At 38.5% G+C, this 16,988-nt stretch overlaps 1 protein-coding gene and 1 non-coding gene across 8 annotated transcripts in view; both read right to left on the bottom strand.

Moving 5' to 3' along the window:
* TANC2 (tetratricopeptide repeat, ankyrin repeat and coiled-coil containing 2) overlaps positions 1–16,988 on the bottom strand; it is a 384,022-nt gene that overhangs the window by 161,866 nt on the left and 205,168 nt on the right. The window lies entirely within an intron of this gene.
* Positions 3,985–4,091, bottom strand: LOC122486194. Its single transcript, XR_006298051.1, has one exon. It is a non-coding gene; the product is annotated as a U6 spliceosomal RNA (small nuclear RNA).

Here is a 16,988-nt window from a genome sequence, read left to right as displayed (position 1 = left end):
GACAATAAATATAAATATAGCTTTCATTAAGTCATTAAGCATTCATTAAATATTTACTTTTTGCGTGTCCAGTGCTGTCTCCGGTGTTACATGTACCTTTATGAATAAGGGGTACAGCCCCTATTCTTAAGGAGGTTATAGTCTCAAGAAGTAAAACAGAAGATCAATTAATTAAATCGTAGTAAATTATATCAGAAATATAATGCAGGCAAGAAATAGGATGCTGTAAACAAGAAAGTGCTGAACATTTTGGTCCTTATTTTTCTTGATGATACCAATTCTTTCAGAGATGGTTTACACTTTATATTTGCAAAATAATGTCTTCTATTTAAAGTAGCCAAACCGCAGAGGGATTAGACAATGACTAAAATTGTGTCAAGAAACGAATGTCTAACAGCTAATGTATCCAAACCCCTAATCTGCATCCCTAACATGGCAGGCTACACAGGGTCTCAGTCTATAGACTCTCTAAATTCTCAGCATTCTCTTGGCATTTTCACATCAAGCTGTTTACATTTTCCTTTACGATCCGTTAATTATAAACTGCTTGTTCTCATCTATTTCAAAACTCAGAAATTTGTACCACATTTAATCAAATAAAGAAACCCATTCTTTCTCTGTAACAGAGTTATAAAACCTATGATTAGCTTGGCCCAAATGCCAAAGCAAACCTGGTTATATTTTCATTTTAGTTCTTAAATGATTACCTAATTTTTTTATTTTCTGATGAATATTAGAAAATGGGTGTCTGTTAAAAGCAGGGCTGTTATTTGTCACAGTAAGTGTTGAAGCCAGCACGTGGCTTTGCCACATTCTCCCAAAACTGAGCTCCAGTTTTATTATATAGCTCTGGTTATTCAAGCTTCTGAACGCCTTTGTAGTAAATTAGAAAGCAAAAAGATATATTCTTAGTAGAGAGAAATCTATGTCATTGATACATATTTATAACATATTAAATTATTTCATTTTGCCTTCCTCAGGCTTTTTGGGTTCATTTCATTCACTCAATACACACTAAATGAACATTTACTATGTACTAGTCATTTACTACAATAAGTACTGTGGATACAGTGGTAAGCATAAGGCAGAAAATGCATTAAATTGTTCAGATGGGTGTTTTTGATAATGTTAGTGTTTATTTTTACTTGATTGGATATTTGAGAAGAAACGTTTGAGGAATAATTGTCAATCAAAAGCTCTCAATGGAAAAAATGCCACTATGATCCATCCATAGTTTAACTTTTTCTTTTCTCTAGGGCAAACAACATATCATCCGTGTCATTATAAAAAATGTTACTTGGTTAGGAACCAGATAAGGCATTTGTTGTATTAGAGAACTCAATGTATACAATTTTAACTAAGAAAATCAGCATCATTATTCTGTTAAGATACCAGAAAATAGCATCCATATTTTATGCCCTTGACTGTAATTGAAATTTTACTTGTACATAAATGAATTCTAACCAATGTTCTTTAAGACTTATAAATAGAAAAATTACTTCTATAAAACAAATATGTTTAGATTTTAAGGGTAGCCTTCTGTTCTACTGTAGCCAAAGATGATTTACATGGATTAGTAGAAGAGTAAGTCTTTAATACATACACTAGTCATTTTGTGGTAAATGCAAAATGTACTGTGTGGCTTTTGATATCTAATGTTTTAATAAAACATTAACCAGCAGATAAGAACACTCCTTTTAAATTGGTTTGCAACAGAGCCAAGCAACAGAGAGCCAGACTGTAGTAAGCTTGTGCCTCACAATTCTCTTCAAACATGAAAAGAAATTCTCTAATCATTTTGCACGATGATTCCTATTCCCTATTTTTTTTTTCTGGCAACAACAGAAATATCAGTTTCATCTACTCACATTTATAATTGAACTTTTATGGCTACTACAGAAGTTAAGATCGAAGCAGAAAACATAATAATGCTGAACTTATCTCAATGATCTATGAAATACATTTGAGATGTGTGGCTGGATAAAACAGACATTTTTCCTCTCCAAGCTAATGGTAACAGGTCAAATGAGGCCAGATGGAGATCAGGAACAGAAAGGCAAGCTTTCAACAATTTTGTATCATGGGTAATATCATAATCACAATAGGCAAAACTTGCAAAGTCTGATGCAAAATACAAATCAGAGATTTAGTTTCCAAGTCCAAACAGGAGACAACTTGCCCAAAGAGATGGACCATGAATTAACTCTAAAAGCCTGATTGAAACGAGAACTTCTTTGTATTTCAAGTAATCACCTAGGTGTAGCTAACAATACCATTTCAATTTCTTTTTTTTTTTTTTAATTTTTTTTTCAACGTTTTTTATTTTATTTTTGGGACAGAGAGAGACAGAGCATGAACGGGGGAGGGGCAGAGAGAGAGGGAGACACAGAATCGGAAACAGGCTCCAGGCTCCGAGCCATCAGCCCAGAGCCTGACGCGGGGCTCGAACTCCCGGACCGCGAGATCGTGACCTGGCTGAAGTCGGACGCTTAACCGACTGCGCCACCCAGGCGCCCCTCAATTTCTTTTTTTTAATATTTATTTTTGAGAGAGAGAGAGAAAAAAAACACAAGTGGGGGGGGGAGAGAAGAGAGCGAGAGAGCGAGCAAGAGAGAGACAAGATAACAGAAAACAGAATCTAAAGCAGGCTCCAGGCTCTGAGCTGTCAGTGCAGAGCCCGAGATGGGGCTCGAATCCAGGAACTGTGAGATCATGACCTGAGCCGAAGTCAGCCACTTAACCAACTGGGCCACCCAGGTGCCCCACAGCTTCAATTTCTTATTATACAGCTCCCAGAATTTAAGGAGATTGGTTTATTCAAAGAGGTAGTGTTCTAAGACTGTTTTAGTGTATAGTCTGTTCCCATGGAGAGCACAGAATGAAAAAGATGTTTTGTTTATACACTTTACAATGTGTATGCAATCTAAAAATAAAAATGCTAGAATTTTCCCCCCAAAGGAAATGGTGGTGGCAGGGACCTTTCAGTAACTGGAGACCCTCTAGCTGATGACAACCAATAAAAACTGGACAAAATACACCTTAAAAATCTTTTTAAAAGCATTAAAGACCTAAGAAGATGGTAATAAATCAAAAGACAAAACCAGGAAGAAGACGGAAATCCAGAAGGGAGATCTCTGCCCAGCATGGATGGCCACTTGAACGCCAGGGGCATTAGTTAACAGGGAAAAAATGATTGAACAGCTAAGCTGTGCTTCTGGCCGTCTCATAAGGTCATAGGAACAAAACTGAAGTCTAAGCTCTGCCAAGAGTGGGAAATCTAGTAAAGCACCCTACGCTTTGGGCTGGAACCCTTAACCGTACTCTGGGAGTAAAGATAAACCAGAAGTAAACTAGACCTTGCAATTCTGACTTGTGTCATTTGATTAGCCCAGAATACCAACTCTGAACTTGGATCAAAATGGCCCCAGGTGGCAGAAGCAAATACAAATCTTTTCTCAAAGGGGGGCAGGGGGAAGCACTGTCCTATCTTTAGGTAATTTCTACAAATATTTTCAAATTAAAATAATTAGGGGTATGAAAAGACAAAAGAATTATTAGAAATAATAAGCAAAAGTAATCGTGGCAAAAGGTGACTGGGTTACAGTACTGTAGTTCATCTCGTAAGATCATTCTTAACAGAGCCTTGTACAACTGCGGTAGAAAAGAGCTAGCTAGTGTCTGTGGGACAATGATTCGTGGGGATGGAGGAAGGAGACAGCAGTGGAAGAGCTACAAGAATGAGTCATCGGATGATCACAGTGTTGGAGATGGCCAATATTTCCCTAACACCACTAGAAGTTATTGGTTGAAGAAAGTCTCCCTTAGTTCTTTTCAAAGTAACTTCATGTTTCTACTGTTCAGTCATACATAATGTTTTCTCCTTTCATAGCTAGCCCCAGCAGCTAATAACAAATGATATTCCAAACGGTAGCAGATGTAAGCTAAAAAATGATCGAAATCAGGAACTCTCTTTTTTTTCTTTTTAAAAATATGGAGTGCTTCACGAATTTGCACATCATCCTTGCACAGGGGCCTTGCTAATCTCTATATCATTCCAATTTTAAAAGTACATGTGCTGCCAAAGCGAGCGCTAAATCGGGAACTCTTGATCCAAGGTCCTCTGCTACCTGCTCTTTTGGGAAACTATGAATCCCCTGAAACTGTATGTTTTAATAGGGAGAGAGGACAGGAAATTTTCATTCTTCCATCCTCCAGTGCCTCTTTGCTACTTCCTAAAGAAAGTAACGACTCCCGGTAGCCCATAGTCAAGGCTGTAAATTCAAATACTTTCGAGATAAAAGCAGTTTTGATAGATCTGTCATGGCTGGGTTAATGGTAGTAGGAAATGATAAAGTGTATTGAACTGCAGAGTGTACAGCCAATGTGAGGGCATTTTCACCTTAATTTTTAAAAATATGCTTGCCAAGCAGGTTTTTGAACAATTGTCTAGAAAAAGTTGTCTACTATTTTAAGGTTAAATAGAAGTTAGAGGTTAGGATGAAGGTCTAAGTTTTCCATAGTTCTAAGGACTACCTCTCAGTATGGACCAGAGGACAGAAAAGTAGGGAGGAATGGTCCAGGAGATAGATGGGAAAACTAGATCCATGTGAGGCTATCAATGACACAGGTCACTGTCAATCCTCAATTGAGGAAAAATAGCCTAAGTTGGGGAAGATACATAAGAATCCAAAGAATCTTTAATTACTCGACCCATCTCTTAAAAGTGGTGAATCTCTCCTACTTAACCCTTCCTTCTCTTTCAAATTACTGCCTTCTTTAACTCACCTAGAGCCTAAGTTAAAGAATCAACTTTTAGGGAATCTCTCCAGTTGCAGAGGGGAATATTTAGATGCCTTGCTTGAGGGTATGAAATGGGAGTAAGCAATAATGCAACTTCGGTAGAACACTCTACTCCAGCCTTTCTTGTTAATTTTGGTTTGTTCAGACCAGTTTTCAGATAAAATTATTACCTAAGGCAACAGACCTAAAGGTTTTATTAATTTTTTGAAAACCTAGGTATCATGCAAAATTTTTTATGTAGGTGCAATTTACTGGAGAGACGGTCTACAAACTTCATTGGTAATCATTTTGCAATATATACATATATTAAATCATGCATATTACATACCTTTAACTTATATAATATTATATACATCAATTATATCTCAAAAAGCTGGAAAAATTTTTTAAAAATATGCTTCCTAAAAAACAATAAGTAAATTTATCTAATATTTAATAATCCTGTAGTCTTTCTACTAATAATTTTAGACATAAATAAATGGGCAAAAAGTCGCCCACACATACACAAACATAGTTGTTCTCTCTTTTGCTATTTAGGGATTAAATTTTTAAAAGATTAGGGCCTCTACATAGTAATTCATCAGTCTGGCACTTAGCTAAGAAAACAGGCTTTTAAATGCTAATAATCTTCTATCACAACACTCTACTTCTGATTCTCTCCCACTCAAGTGGGAATCACTGCAGAGATAGGACATATAGAGACAGAAAGTACTCATTGCTGGAAACACTTACAGTAGTATTTCCTTGCCTACACAACTGCCTCCAGTGTACAAGAAGTACTATGTGTATATTGATGTATGGTGATGACTATTTGGCTGGGATAAAAAGCAGTATTTGACAAGCTCAAGAATCTTGAATGCTTCACTGAAATCTCTAAGACTGATGTTTCTCACAGAGTGTTCCTTTGGGTTTTTAACTGAGGTTTCTAATGTCTGCTTTGAATAGACATACACTTGAGATACAAATTATGGTAAAGAAACGTTACTTCTATAATGTGGTATTTCCATATTATTCCCCTACTGGCCTGGATTTCCTCATCCATAGCACAATTTATTCTAATGTGGAAAGCTAGGTATTTATATACTGGTCACAGTAAGGAAAAGTATTATCCTCAAAACTCATATTTGTCTAAATAACAAATTTACTCCCCTGCTGGCTTCCAAACTGGGATTTTATTCTAGAAACTGAACACAAAAACAGCATCATCTAATCATGTAGGGCTTAAAGAGAAAAGCACCATTCTAGGAAGATTTCACTGTACTGTAATAGTCAGTATAGACTGGGAAAGACCTACAGATAGTTATATGAAAAGTAGCAGGTAAGATAAAATGGGTAGGAAAGCAGGAATTCTGGTGAACTAGTAGCTAAAATCTTTAAAGACTGGTAGGATCTCAGAGTGTACAGAAGCTGCATCAAGGAAGGGCAGTGACTGGTACAGTCTGATGATGTGAGATGTAAAGCTGAAGTGCTAGGGAAGAAAGTAGGGGAATGGTCTAGAATTGACTCTCCTGGGTTAGCTCTTATTAGAATTTTTTGGGGGTGCGCATCACAAGAATTTAATACTTTCTTCAGTTGTTCGAATGTGGTATTTTCTTTTCATCTCCCTGAGAAATTGAAGAACAAGGGGTCAGGAATCCAGCCTTACTGGTGGTACTGAAGCTATGTGTTTGCAGTAGCTGCCCTTCCTTCAAGGACTCGTCTGTCTAATGCCAAAAGATATGCTTATAGCACAAATTGTTCCTTACATCATTCTAATGGTTTCCAAATAATCTGCTGAATGTTTTGGGTGGTGTGTAGGTGTTATCTGACACAGGAGCTCTTAGGAGAATTTGCGTATGTTTCATATACTCCTGATTTTCTGTCCTTGATATCTACTATTACTTATCTCTAGTATTTGCCTCTACTTTTTATTCTGGTATTTTCCTTGTTTGCAAAATGTCCCAATTTTTAGTAGTTGCTATCATTTTATAGTTGACCATTGGTTCATTTAGTATTTGTTGAGTTTTAGATAGCAGTTATTGGTCTGAGCACTAGGGATACAGTGATGAAAAAAGTGGACAAGTCCCACATCCATAGATCTTGTAATTTAGCGTCATGCATGTAGCATAAACTAACATCTCAGTTCCCTGGATTCCAATTCAGGAAATCCTGTTCTAAGTAAGGATATCTGTTCTCAGATAGTAAATATAGCTTAAGATGGTAAGTGGATATAGTAATTTTCTATAAGGTATATGATTTGTGCGTGCTTTTTAAGTACAAATATGTTTAAATACTGGCCATGTATTGGTGAGAAGTAATGTTATACTTTGAAAAAATTTTTTGAATAGTGGTCGGAAAGAAAGGAACAGTTCAAAGGGGGGGTGGTAAGTTATCTTTGTTCTTTATTCCTTCTTTCTATGTTGATCAAGAAAAACAAATCAGTACTAAGAGATAAATCAGCAAATGTAAGCTGTAGCATCAGAATCTTTTTTTTATTAAAAAAAGTTTTTTTAACATTTATTTTATTTTTGAGAGAGCAAGACAGAGCGCAAGCAGGGGAGGGGCAGAGAGAGACACAGGATCCAAAGCAGGCTCCAGGCTCTGAGCTGTCAGCACAGAGCCCAGTGTGGGGCTTAAACTCATGAACCGTGAGATAATGACCTGAGCTGAAGTCAGCACATGACCTAGGTGCCCCAGCATCAAAATCTTAATATGGCACTACGAGACAGATTTTTCTAAGCCCAAGCCTCATGAAAGTGGCATAAATTACTTTCATTGAATACACTTTTCTATAAAAGTCAAAATCCATTACAGTAAACTTAAAGATATAAGAGCATTGGTTATAAATTGCTTAATAGTGCAGATTAGTAATTTATAATCTGTAAATAATCTGTATAGAGAAAGCAAGGGAAAGACCTGTAGATAGTTATAAGAAGGACAGCAGAGAGTTTCTGAATATTAAAAGGGTAGGATACCAGGAATATATGGAAATTTTCTATTGGAATGCGAGGCTGAGAAAGATTTATGCTTCCAGACCATGGAATGGCACATATAAAATATGTAGGGGGGAAAAAAAGAAGAAAAATTTGTTGCTTGATTTGAACAGCTTTCCTCAAAATTCCAACTTACTCCCTTAAGTATAGATTGGACCTAGTGACTTGCTTCTAGCAAACAGAATATGGCAAAAAGTGATAGGATGTCACTTTTTTTAAAGTTTTATTTATTTAAGTAATCTCTACATCCATGTGGGGCTTGAGCTCACAACCCAGAAGTCAAAAGTCACATGCTTTTCCAAGTGAGCCAGCCAGAAGCTCCATCACTTTTGAGATCATACTCTAAAAGCTCGTCCCTTTCATTTTGCTTGCACTTACTCTGCCTTTTGCTTGCTTGCTCTCATGAAGCAAGCTGCCATGTTGTAAGGTGTCCTATGGAGAATCCACATGGAAAGGAACTGAAGGCGACCTTTTGCTAAAAGTCAGTGAGGAACTGAGACCCTCAGTTCAACAGCCCACAGGAAACCGAATCCTTCCAATAATCATATATATAAACTCAAAAGAGGATCCTTCCTCTGTTGAGCCTTGAGATGATTATAGCTCAGGCTGTCAACTTGACTGCAGCTTGTGAGTGACCCTGAGCCACAGAGAAGCTAGATTCCTGACCCATGGAAACTGTGAGATGGTAAATGCTGTTCTTTTAAGCTATTAAGTTTTATGGTAATTTGTTATACAGCAATAGATAACTAATACAAGGATCTATTCTCAAGGGTTCTTAATGAAAATAAATAGACTTTAACCAACACTTCCCATAAGTCTCATAAGCACAAATATTGTAACGCATCACTTCTAGATAAGGAAAAACACATGGACATTGGGCTGCAGGAACTTATATGCAGCTTAGGAAAATAAAACGTAAAAACCAACTTTATTTTCAGAAGTAAGTTTATAATACTATATACATGTGACAGAGAAGTTATTAGTCCTAACAACTGATGTTCCAGAAGCTGAGCTAAGTAAATTATGTATATTATTTTATTTAATTATCACAAACACCCTATGGAGTAGGCAATATTACTATCTTCATTTTACAAATGAGGAACCAGAGGATTAGGAAGATTAAGTAATAAAAGTTACACAGCTAATATGTGGCACAGCTAGAACTGAATCCAAGCCTGTCTGATCCCAGGGCCTGGGCTATTTACCACAGTGAAAAACCGCCTCCATTAAAAAACACCAAAACCCAAAACCCATACAACTTAGCATCTATGCATATACAACAGATTGCTTGTAAAAACAACCAATGAGTACAGGGTATAGCTGTAATTTTATCCTCTTTGCAAAGTACTCTAAAAAGGCTGATAGCCTTACCCACAGCATTCATAGATAAAAAGTCATTAAAGGTTCCAAAAAATTATAATGATTGTAGCTAAGATTTATATAGCACTATGGACCACATGCATAATTGTTTTGATTATTTCACATATTTTAATCTATACATCTTTGCAGCATTCCTATGGTGTAGGTAATATTATAATCTCCATTTTACAGATAAGGAAATTAACTATACTTATGGGTAAGTAATTTGCTCAAGTTCACACAAACAGTAAGTGACAGAGTTAATATGTGAACACAGCTGCTCTGGCTCTAGGGTCTGTAGTCTACACTAGTGCATTTTACTCTAAACCAGTGCATTTTACTGCCTCAAAACCGTAAGTTGAAATAGTTTTCAGTTAATAGAAAAACTTTCCTTTTGGATATCTAACTTATGGATCTAAGCACCACATTTACAGGCTAAGTCTTTAGAATCTGTGATGCAAAACACCTTGAGAAAAGTTAATTTAAAAGTTAGTAGGGAGGGGAGGGGAAGATGGCGGCGTAGGAGGATGCTGGGCTCACCGCGCGTCCTGCTGATCACTTAGATTCCATCTACACCTGCCTAAATAACCCAGAAAACCGCCAGAGGATTAGCAGAACGGAGTCGCCGCAGCCAAGCGCAGACGAGAGGCCCGCGGAAGAGGGTAGGAAGGGCGGCGAGGCGGTGCGCGCTCCACGGACTGGCGGGAGGGAGCCGGGGCGGAGGGGCGGCTCGCCGGCCAAGCAGAGCCCCCGAGTCTGGCTGGCAAAAGCGGAGGGGCCTGACGGACTGTGTTCCGACAGCAAGCGCAACTTAGCGTCTGGGAGGTCATAAGTTAACAGCTCTGCTCGGAAAGCGGGAAGGCTGGAGGACAAAGGGAGGGAGAGCTGCTGAGCCCCCTGACAACAGAGCTCAGTTTGGTGGGGAACAAGGGCGCTCGCCAGCGCCACCTCCCCCGCCCATCCCCCAGCCAAAATCCCAAAGGGAACCGGTTCCTGCCAGGGAAATTGCTCGCTCGCTCTGCGCAAACACCCAACTCTGTGCTTCTGCGGAGCCAAACCTCCGGCAGCAGATCTGACTCCCTCCTGCTGCCACAGGGCCCCTCCTGAAGTGGATCACCTAAGGAGAAGCGAGCTAAGCCTGCCCCTCCTGCCCCTGTGCACCTTGCCTACCCACCCCAGCTAATACGCCAGATCCCCAGCATCACAAGCCTGGCAGGGTGCAAGTAGCCCAGACGGGCCACGCCACCCCACAGTGAATCCCGCCCCTAGGAGAGGGGAAGAGAAGGCACACACCAGTCTGACTGTGGCCCCAGCGGTGGGCTGGGGGCAGACATCAGGTCTGATTGCGGCCCCGCCCACCAACTCCAGTTATACACCACAGCACCGGGGAAGTGCCCTGCAGGTCCTCACCACACCAGGGACTACCCAAAATGACCAAGCAGAAGAATTCCCCTCAGAAGAATCTCCAGGAAATAACAACAGCTAATGAGCTGATCAAAAAGGACTTAAATAACATAACAGAAAGTGAATTTAGAATAATAGTCATAAAATTAATCGCTGGGCTTGAAAACAGTATACAGGACAGCAGAGAATCTCTTGCTACAGAGATCAAGGGACTAAGGAACAGTCACGAGGAGCTGAAAAACGCTTTAAATGAAATGCAAAACAAAATGGAAACCACCACAGCTCGGCTTGAAGAGGCAGAGGAGAGAATAGGTGAACTAGAAGATAAAGTTATGGAAAAAGAGGAAGCTGAGAAAAAGAGAGATAAAAAAATCCAGGAGTATGAGGGGAAAATTAGAGAATTAAGTGATACACTAAAAAGAAATAATATACGCATAATTGGTATCCCAGAGGAGGAAGAGAGAGGGAAAGGTGCTGAAGGGGTACTTGAAGAAATAACAGCTGAGAACTTCCCTGAACTGGGGAAGGAAAAAGGCATTGAAATCCAAGAGGCACAGAGAACTCCCTTCAGACGTAACTTGAATCGATCTTCTGCACGACATATCATAGTGAAACTGGCAAAATACAAGGATAAAGAGAAAATTCTGAAAGCAGCAAGGGGTAAACGTGCCCTCACATATAAAGGGAGACCTATAAGACTCGTGACTGATCTCTCTTTTGAAACTTGGCAGGCCAGAAAGAATTGGCATGAGATTTTCAGGGTGCTAGACAGAAAAAATATGCAGCCGAGATTCCTTTATCCAGCAAGTCTGTCATTTAGAATAGAAGGAGAGATAAAGGTCTTCCCAAACAAACAAAAACTGAAGGAATTTGTCACCACTAAACCAGCCCTACAAGAGATCCTAAGGGGGACCCTGTGAGACAAAGTACCAGAGACATCACTACAAGCATAAAACGTACAGACATCACAATGACTCTAAACCCGTATCTTTCTATAATAACACTGAATGTAAATGGATTAAATGCGCCAACCAAAAGACATAGAGTGTCCGAATGGATAAAAAAACAAGACCCATCTATTTGCTGTCTACAAGAGACTCATTTTAGACCTGAGGACACCTTCAGATTGAGAGTGAGGGGATGGAGAACTATTTACCATGCTACTGGAAGCCAAAAGAAAGCTGGAGTAGCCATACTTATATCAGACAAACTAGACTTTAAATTAAAGGCTGTAACAAGAGATAAAGAAGGACATTATATAATAGTTACAGGGTCTATCCATCAGGAAGAGCTAACAATTATAAATGTCTATGCGCCGAATACCGGAGCCCCCAAATATATAAAACAATTACTCATAAACATAAGCAACCTTATCGATAAGAATGTGGTAATTGCAGGGGACTTTAACACCCCACTTACAGAAATGGATAGATCATCTAGACACACGGTCAATAAAGAAACAAGGGCCCTGAATGAGACATTGGATCAGATGGACTTGACAGATATATTTAGAACTCTGCATCCCAAAGCAACAGAATATACTTTCTTCTCGAGTGCACATGGAACATTCTCCAAGATAGATCATATACTGGGTCACAAAACAGCCCTTCATAAGTTTACCAGAATTGAAATTATACCATGCATACTTTCAGACCACAATGCTATGAAGCTTGAAATCAACCACAGAAAAAAGTCTGGAAAACCTCCAAAAGCATGGAGGTTAAAGAACACCCTACTAACGAATGAGTGGGTCAACCAGGCAATTAGAGAAGAAATTAAAAAATATATGGAAACAAACAAAAATGAAAATACAACAATCCAAACGCTTTGGGACGCAGCAAAGGCAGTCCTGAGAGGAAAATACATTGCCATCCAGGCCTATCTCAAGAAACAAGAAAAATCCCAAATACAAAATCTAACAGCACACCTAAAGGAAATAGAAGCAGAACAGCAAAGGCAGCCTAAACCCAGCAGAAGAAGAGAAATAATAAAGATCAGAGCAGAAATAAACAATATAGAATCTAAAAAAACTGTAGAGCAGATCAACGAAACCAAGAGTTGGTTTTTTGAAAAAATAAACAAAATTGACAAACCTCTAGCCAGGCTTCTCAAAAAGAAAAGGGAGATGACCCAAATAGATAAAATCATGAATGAAAATGGAATTATTACAACCAATCCCTCAGAGATACAAACAATTATCAGGGAATACTATGAAAAATTATATGCCAACAAATTGGACAACCTGGAAGAAATGGACGAATTCCTGAACACCCACACTCTTCCAAAACTCAACCAGGAGGAAATAGAAAGCTTGAACAGACCCATAACCAGTGAAGAAATTGAATCGGTTATCAAAAATCTCCCAACAAATAAGAGTCCAGGACCAGATGGCTTCCCAGGGGAGTTCTACCAGACGTTTAAAGCAGAGATAATATCTATCCTTCTCAAGCTATTCCAAGAAATAGAAAGGGAAGGAAAACTTCCAGACTCATTCTATGAAGCCAGTATTACTTTGATTCCTAAACCAGACAGAGACCCAGTAAAAAAAGAGAACTACAGGCCAATATCCCTGATGAATATGGATGCAAAAATTCTCAATAAGATACTAGCAAATCGAATTCAACGGCATATAAAAAGAATTATTCACCATGATCAAGTGGGATTCATTCCTGGGATGCAGGGCTGGTTCAACATTCGCACATCAATCAACGTGATACATCACATCAACAACAAAAAAGAGAAGAACCATACGATCCTGTCAATCGATGCAGAAAAGGCCTTCGACAAAATCCAGCACCCTTTCTTAATAAAAACCCTTGAGAAAGTCGGGATAGAAGGAACATACTTAAAGATCATAAAAGCCATTTATGAAAAGCCCACAGCTAACATCATCCTCAACGGGGAAAAACTGAGAGCTTTTTCCCTGAGATCAGGAACACGACAGGGATGTCCACTCTCACTGCTGTTGTTTAACATAGTGCTGGAAGTTCTAGCATCAGCAATCAGACAACAAAAGGAAATCAAAGGCATCCAAATTGGCAAAGATGAAGTCAAGCTTTCGCTTTTTGCAGATGACATGATATTATACATGGAAAATCCGATAGACTCCACCAAAAGTCTGCTAGAACTGATACAGGAATTCAGCAAAGTTGCAGGATACAAAATCAATGTACAGAAATCAGTTGCATTCTTATACACTAACAATGAAGCAACAGAAAGACAAATAAAGAAACTGATCCCATTCACAATTGCACCAAGAAGCATAAAATACCTAGGAATAAATCTAACCAAAGATGTAAAGGATCTGTATGCTGAAAACTATAGAAAGCTTATGAAGGAAATTGAAGAAGATTTAAAGAAATGGAAAGACATTCCCTGCTCATGGATTGGAAAAATAAATATTGTCAAAATGTCAATACTACCCAAAGCTATCTACACATTCAATGCAATCCCAATCAAAATTGCACCAGCATTCTTCTCGAAACTAGAACAAGCCATCCTAAAATTCATATGGAACCACAAAAGGCCCCGAATAGCCAAAGGAATTTTGAAGAAGAAGACCAAAGCAGGAGGCATCACAATCCCAGACTTTAGCCTCTACTACAAAGCTGTAATCACCAAGACAGCATGGTATTGGCACCAAAACAGACACATAGACCAATGGAATAGAATAGAAACCCCAGAACTAGACCCACAAACGTATGGCCAACTCATCTTTGACAAAGCAGGAAAGAACATCCAATGGAAAAAAGACAGCCTCTTTAACAAATGGTGCTGGGAGAACTGGACAGCAACATGCAGAAGGTTGAAACTAGACCACTTTCTCACACCATTCACAAAAATAAACTCAAAATGGATAAAGGACCTAAATGTGAGACAGGAAACCACCAAAACCTTAGAGGAGAAAGCAGGAAAAGACCTCTCTGACCTCAGCCGTAGCAATCTCTTACTCGACACATCCCCAAAGGCAAGGGAATTAAAAGCAAAAGTGAATTACTGGGACCTTATGAAGATAAAAAGCTTCTGCACAGCAAAGGAAACAACCAACAAAACGAAAAGGCAACCAACGGAATGGGAAAAGATATTCGCAAATGACATATCGGACAAAGGGCTAGTATCCAAAATCTATAAAGAGCTCACCAAACTCCACACCCGAAAAACAAATAACCCAGTGAAGAAATGGGCAGAAAACATGAATAGACACTTCTCTAAAGAAGACATCCGGATGGCCAACAGGCACATGAAAAGATGTTCAGCGTCGCTCCTTATCAGGGAAATACAAATCAAAACCACACTCAGGTGTCACCTCACGCCAGTCAGAGTGGCCAAAATGAACAAATCAGGAGACTGTAGATGCTGGAGAGGATGTGGAGAAACGGGAACCCTCTTGGCACTGTTGGTGGGAATGCAAACTGGTGCAGCTGCTCTGGAAAGCAGTGTGGAGGTTCCTCAGAAAATTAAAAATAGACCTACCCTATGACCCAGCAATAGCACTGCTAGGAATTTATCCAAGGGATACAGGAGTACTGATGCATAGGGGCACTTGTACCCCAATGTTCATAGCAGCACTCTCAACAATAGCCAAATTATGGAAAGAGCCTAAATGTCCATCAACTGATGAATGGATAAAGAAATTGTGGTTTATATACACAATGGAATATTACGTGGCAATGAGAAAAAATGAAATATGGCCTTTTGTAGCAACGTGGATGGAACTGGAGAGTGTGATGCTAAGTGAAATAAGCCATACAGAGAAAGACAGATACCATATGGTTTCACTCTTATGTGGATCCTGAGAAACTTAACAGGAACCCATGGGGGAGGGGAAGGAAAAAAAAAAAAGAGGTTAGAGTGAGAGAGAGCCAAAACATAAGAGACTGTTAAAAACTGAGAACAAACTGAGGGTTGATGGGGGGTGGGAAGGAGGAGAGGGTGGGTGATGGGTATTGAGGAGGGCACCTTTTGGGATGAGCACTGGGTGTTGTATGGAAACCAATTGGTCAATAAATTTCATATATAAAAAAAATAAATAAAAGTTAGTGGGATGAGACTACTCTTCTTTTAAACGATGATAAAATGTAAGTCAGGAAAACACCTAAAAGCGATCAAAGTGAAACATTTTATTCAACAAAGCATCTGTCCATTGCAGTAACTTTCTAACACGTTAAGAACTTATTACTGGATAAGGAAGTGTGGGGAAGAAAAGCTTTTCATATTCATATTCTAGTTCTTTGGCATGCTTATTTTCATAACCAGTAAGCAGGCATTGTCTCTCGTACTTAAAATACAATGTAATGTGTTCAGTTTCTCTCTCTGCTTCTGAGCTCTACTTTCTGTACTGACTTTCACATCGTGATTTGGGTAGTGCTATGTTTCAGTTATTCCCTTCAGTCCATTTACAAGTCTGTCCACTGTCCAGATTTTAGCTTTTTCTTTTCTTTTCTTTTTTTTTTTGGTTCTAATAGTTGTGCCATTAACAGCCTCTGTTTAATTTCAACCTTTAAACAGTAATTCTTTTTTCCTTTTTTTTTTTTTTTTTAACATGGGTAACGTATGTGTCACAGACTACGTTGGGAGTCTGTTATAGAAAGAAGCACATATGTACATTATAGAATAGTATTGTGTATAATAAGGAGTTTAGAGACCCCCCTAAAGCTCACCAATTTAATTCGGATTAAAAACCCTGCTTTATACTTATTGTATTTACAACAGAGTAGACAAAGGGAATATAAACGAAACATAACAGAAGATGTGAATTACAAGACAAAAGCTTCTGGTCTCTATATGCCAATGAAAAATCCTATTAGAAGGTTTTAATGTGCAATCTTAAGTATAAAATTCAAAGCAAAACAAATGAAGCATGCCTAACTAACAAAGATTTGATAATGTTTTCAGAAAAAAAAGGAAAGAAGATAAAACAAATCATCAAGGTTCAAGGAATTATTCACTTTATAGAAAACATTTATCTATAGTGGCTTGTACTTGTGCGACAGAATGTACACTGCTGCTAAGAAATCCAAAGGAAAAATCCTTTACACATTAAAAAACATGTAATATGAATATGTGCCAAATAACTACCATAAAACGCTCTTCCATTCTTGAGTTTCAAATACATCCTAATTTTATTGTCGCCTTAAATAACACTGTCCTTTGAAGGACAATGCCATTTTAAAAGAGATTGAAAAGGATCTCTTATAAAAAGATTAATCTCAAATGTCTCTGAGAATATTCAGTGTGGATAAAAGCCTGCCTGTTTTCAGAACACTAGTCTGTACTTTGGCCCTTAACCCTGTACATGTAGTCAAAAGTCCTATAAAACTGTTGACTTGTTCTGCCATGTGTGTCAAGGGTCTACGGTTGAAATGACGCATTATTATAATGTACAATAAGAAAACTTAAGAAATGAAGATATAAATGAAGAGTATCACCATCCTTTAGTGACATCTGATTACC

This window comes from Prionailurus bengalensis, chromosome E1 (assembly GCF_016509475.1).
Source record: "Prionailurus bengalensis isolate Pbe53 chromosome E1, Fcat_Pben_1.1_paternal_pri, whole genome shotgun sequence".
Taxonomy (NCBI): domain Eukaryota; kingdom Metazoa; phylum Chordata; class Mammalia; order Carnivora; family Felidae; genus Prionailurus; species Prionailurus bengalensis.
The sequence above is the reverse complement of the archived record's forward strand: the minus strand, read 5'-3'. Positions and strand labels throughout refer to the sequence as shown.